The sequence below is a fragment of the Fundulus heteroclitus genome, chromosome 2 (assembly GCF_011125445.2).
Source record: "Fundulus heteroclitus isolate FHET01 chromosome 2, MU-UCD_Fhet_4.1, whole genome shotgun sequence".
In the NCBI taxonomy this organism is placed as follows: Eukaryota; Metazoa; Chordata; class Actinopteri; order Cyprinodontiformes; family Fundulidae; genus Fundulus; species Fundulus heteroclitus.
In genome coordinates this window covers 12,478,850-12,483,891 of record NC_046362.1, presented here as the reverse complement: position 1 = coordinate 12,483,891, position 5,042 = coordinate 12,478,850, and the positions used below count along the sequence as shown (strand labels likewise).

At 45.7% G+C, this 5,042-nt stretch overlaps 1 long non-coding RNA gene across 1 annotated transcript; it reads left to right on the top strand.

The window, feature by feature from the left end:
- The first annotated feature begins 2,920 nt into the window (after positions 1–2,920).
- On the top strand, positions 2,921–3,538 carry LOC118566298. Its single transcript, XR_004932935.1, has 2 exons — positions 2,921–3,383; positions 3,456–3,538. It is a non-coding gene; the product is annotated as an uncharacterized LOC118566298 (long non-coding RNA).
- Positions 3,539–5,042: the final 1,504 nt, after the last annotated feature.

Sequence of the window (5,042 nt, the reverse complement as noted above, 5' to 3'; positions counted from 1 at the left end):
GAACAAACACAGGCCAATTATGCTGAGCTACCTGGTCAGTCAAGCTATGATCAGCCATTTTCCTTTTACCATGATTCCCAAAAGCTTTGGAGGAAGGCATGCGCTTCAAAAACAAAAAATGGTCAGATTAATCTAAAGTTTTTTTTTGTTTTTGTTTTTTTTTTTTGCAGTTTGCAGTTTGCCATAGCTTTTAGCTTTAAAGATGTGTCCCACATCTCATTCCAGCTGAAACTTTGTAATTGCAATAATCACTGCATATGCACTGTATGCCCTTGTTGTTTGTGCATGTTATGGAAACACTATATCTATGCCATGGTGAATTAAGCAGATCAACCTTAAACAACCATGCCTTCAACAAATAAGAGTCTCATTGTATGCTTTAAGTCAGTGCTAGACTAGAACTGCTAGGGTTATATGTAAAATAAATACAATTTGATATACTTTCCTTTAAGGGGAGTAAGTGTCTTGTTTTTACTCAAACCAGACTAGGCGTGTACGCAACACAAACAAAAAGAATACATCAAATAATACATATTAAATGGGGAAAACATGCCCAAATAAATGAGTATACGTCGAAAAAACTTCACCACTGCAAAGTAAAGGACAAAAGAAGTTTATTCTAGAGTTTGGAAACATCTATTCATCCATTTTTTTAACACCGTCGTTATCATGATGGTCTGATTGGTGCATTGTTGGAGCATCTGCTTGCATTCACTTGGCAGAATGCCAGAACTTCCTGGACAGGTCACCAGAGCATTACATGGACAACACAGAGACAAACCTGACAAAGAACCATGCAGACAAAAAATGCAATTTAAAGTCATACAGAAACCGCACATGGCTTTTCTTTCAAACTATTAGAGGAAACCAAAAGAGCTGGTGAAAATCTAAGCATGCACAGGGAAAACCTGCAACTCCACATAAAGGCCCCACTCAACATTGGAAGCAGCAATGTTCCAGCTCTGAGCCAATAGTCTCAACCATCTGGTGCACCCTGGGGTCAGAGATGATTACAACAAGAAACTCTACTTGAACGCGACTCCATCCACGGTTACTTGCCTGCTGCTGGATTGTTCAATTTGGTCAGTCTGGCCCAACTTCTTTATCTGGGTTTTTGCCTGCAGTGATAGCCTTGGGAAATTATTATTTTGTAAATAAATGACTAAATGTTCTTTTACTGCACCATTCTCTCCTGTCTTGTTGTTGTTGTCGTCTCACTCTTCTGTTTGCGTTCATATATCTTTGAGCAACATTAAAGTTCATACAATTGACGGGTATGTTGAATCAATCTGAATAGATAAAGAACAGCACGAAAATCACTAATTGGCCATGGGCACAGAGATAATCTTTAAGCGTCCAATGAGAGACGAGCAAGAAGTCACATGAAAGCCAAAAGGTAACTCAGACACATAGCCGCTCAAATGTTCTAGAGTCCCTCAGCGTTGTAACATTAAAATTAGGAGGCACTCACTTAAAATAACCCTAAATAAACACAAAATTGAATGGGAATGTTGAAAAATCAAAAGTCAAAGACATTTTATGTGGGAACAGATGTGATACTTTGTTTTTATTACGTCATTTGTTACTTTTTATCTGCAATTTTGATGGGTGGAAAGTGAACGCTATTGACAAGCTAACACTGATACTGAAAAAATCAAAGGTTTGTGAAAGACAGTTTGCATTTATACAGCTCTGTAGAAAAAGTCTGCTCCACAAGATGTGATTGTGTCTCATAAATTGGTGTCCAGTTGCTGACAGCATTTGATTCTGTCTAGTGAAGTATAAGCTGCTAAGCTATCAACCCTGGAGAGGTGGGAAGGGATACAATAAGAGAATGGCAGAGAAGACAGAAGCAATTTTGCTGGAAAGTTGGGAACGATGGCTCACCATTTGTGTAAAGTTAGCATCTGGTTTGGAAGTTCCAAAAGTGTGGGTAAATGGTGAAATGCTGTTTAACTAAAAGGATAGTTTAGAGTTTTTCACTGAGCCTGGACTGTAGCAACACAGGCTCACTGTAACGCAGCAGCTCTCTTGTTGATAGTTTCTTGTTTTGTAGTCCTAATGAAAGCAACTTCATGGTCCAAAACAGGCCTTATAAACCACAAACTACGAGACTTCAGAAAAAACAAGCCAAACGTCGTAGCACTGTTACCGATCCCAATGGCCTTACATTGGGCTGCCGTAAAGCTGTTCATTTTACCGTAAGAACGAGAATGTTACTTACTTAATGCTGCTTTAAACAAAACAAAACAAAACCAAAAGGCTGTTTTTAGTGAGCATGGGCTGCAGTTAAACATTAGTAATTCAACATTTTAGGTACATAGATTAGATCTAAACTAATTAATTCTACACTAAACAGGGTTTCCTTAAAACACAGTTTAACCACTGTTGAGCATTTTTTAATTCAATTCAATTAAATTTTATTTATATAGCGCCAATTCATGAAACATGTCATCTAAAGGCACTTTACAAAGTCAAATTCAATCAGATTATACAGATTGGTCAAAAATTTCCTACAAAAGGGAACCAGTTGATCGCATCAAAGTCCCGACAAGCAGCATTCACTCCTCGTGGAGAAGCGTAGAGCTACAGGGAGAGTTGTCTGCATTGTCCATGGCTTTGCAGCAATCCCTCATACTGAGCAAGCATGAAGCGACAGTAGAAAGAAAAACTCCCCATTACCGGGAAGGAAAAACCTCCAGCAGAACCGGGCTCAGTGTGAACGGTCATCTGCCTCGACTGACTGGGGGTTAGAGAAGACAGAGCAGAGACACAACAAGAGAGACAAAAAGCACAGAAGCACACATTGATCTAGTAATCTGTTCTACATTAGATGGTAATAGCCGGTGATGTAACGTTTCTGGCACTGGGGCTGCTAATTGCAATCAACGCACCTGCGCTGCCTCCACCTCCACCGGCTTATAAGCCCTGCGCCTCGCAGCCTCCAGTGCCAGAACGTCTCGAGCCAACCGGTGAGAACTTCCAGCAATTATTATCAAACTGCCTGCCTGTCTGTTGCCCGACCTGTCTTTGCCTTCATCTCTGAGCCAGCCTAGCCCTCTCCTGGATTCTGTCTGCCCGCCTGAGCCCTGCTGTGTCAGCCTCTGGACCCCGGATTGCCCTCCTGTGTTTTTGACCCCGCTAGCCCGTGAGTACTGGAACCTGCCTGTCCCTTAATCAATCTGTGCTCTCTGGAAACTGGATCTTGGAACTGGACTCGGACCCTTCTTTGGATTTCCCCTTGGATTTGTCGCCTGGACGTATTGGCCTTCCCCGTGACCGAACTCAGACTGCCCCTGGACGACGCCCCCCGGATTTCCCTGTCGCTCGGCTTCCGACACGCTTTGGAGCAAGGACTCCTAAAGAAGTCATCTCCCCATCAGGTTAGTGACCAAACCTTCAGCTCATCCTCTCTATCGCCTCCACTGGTCACTAACCCGTCTCTATCCCCCCAGGAGTTGTCGGCCCGTAAGCACGAGCAGCACGTCCCGAAAGCCTCCGCTTCCCTGTTTTTTCAATAAAATCGGCTCAAGAGCCACTGACCTGTCTCGGGTTGTCTTTGGGTCCGCCCTTATTCGTCACAGCACGTTCTGGCCAAATGGATCCTTCACCCGATGGTCAGTGGCGCGCGGGAGTGGAGAAGTCTATTTCCCAGTTAGAAGCCGGCGTCTCTGAGATTCTTACGCACCTCCGCGGCCAACCCACTTCCCCGACTCCACTTCCGCAAACAGCTCCCCCGGCTCCTGCGTCACGTCCGGTGACCTCATCGCTGCCAGAGCCGCGTCTCACTCCGCCTGAGCTCTTTAGTGGCAATCCTGAACAGTGCCGGGCATTTCTCACACAGTGTGAGATACAATTCGAGCTACAGCCATCCTCCTTCCCAACCGACCGTTCTAAGGTCGCGTATGTTATCTCTTTGTTGGCGGGAAAGGCCCGACTTTGGGGAACTTCCGAGTGGCAGAATGACTCCTCAATTTGCCACTCGTACTATGACTTCTCCAGAGAATTAACAAGAGTGTTCAGTCCCCTGCTGCCCTGCCGTGAGTCCTCTAGGGGGCTCTTGTCTCTGAGACAGGGGGAGAGATCAGTGTCCGATTACATTATTGATTTCCATTTGCTAGCTGCTGAGAGCTTATGGAATGAGTATGCGCTCATGGATGTTTTTATCCATGGTTTAAATGATAGGATCAAGGATGAGTTAGCCACCCGGGAATATCCCAAATCCCTCAAGCAACTTGAGGAACTTACTACCCGGGTGGATCTCCGCCTCCTGGAGCGACGAAGAGAGCGCCGCTCAACCTCCTCTCCCCGTCCTCGTTTTTCAGCTGTTCCCTCCGTTCCCCCTCCAGTTTCTCAGAGGTTGCCCGACCCGGAACCTATGCAGCTAGGAAAGGCTGGTCTGTCTAAGGAGGAGCACCAGCGCAGGCAGCAACAGGGTCTCTGCCTCTATTGTGGAGGAGCTGGTCATCGCGTTCGGTCTTGCCCGTTAAAAGACCAAGCTCAGTAGGTGAGGGGAGGTCTCTACTGAGCTACACCAAGCTCGCTGTCTCCCCAGACCGGTTATTCCCTGCCACTCTAACCACTTCTACTGAATCCCACAGACTCTCCGTCTTCATCGACTCAGGGGCGGACACAGAGTTCATGGATGAAGGGCTGGCCAAAAGACTGAACATCCGACTCCACCCTGGCTCTTCTACCCGTAGTGTTCTTGCCCTGGATGGTCATGAGTTAAATATTTCTCGTCTTGTTTCTGAGCCAGTGGAGCTAATATTGGGAGGAAATCACAGAGAGAGGCTGACTTTTATGATTATAGACTCCCCACAGGTTCCAGTGATTTTGGGTGCCACTTGGCTCCGGAGACACAACCCCCAGGTTGATTGGCGGCGGGTCGAAGTGATGGGGTGGGCCCCGTCCTGCTCTGAATCGTGTCTGTTCTCCGCCCAGCATCCCCCTTCATCTGAGGGTAAGGCAGACGATTATTATCCTGATCTGTCCAAGGTTCCGTCTGAATACCATGATTTAAGGGAGGTTTTTAATAAATC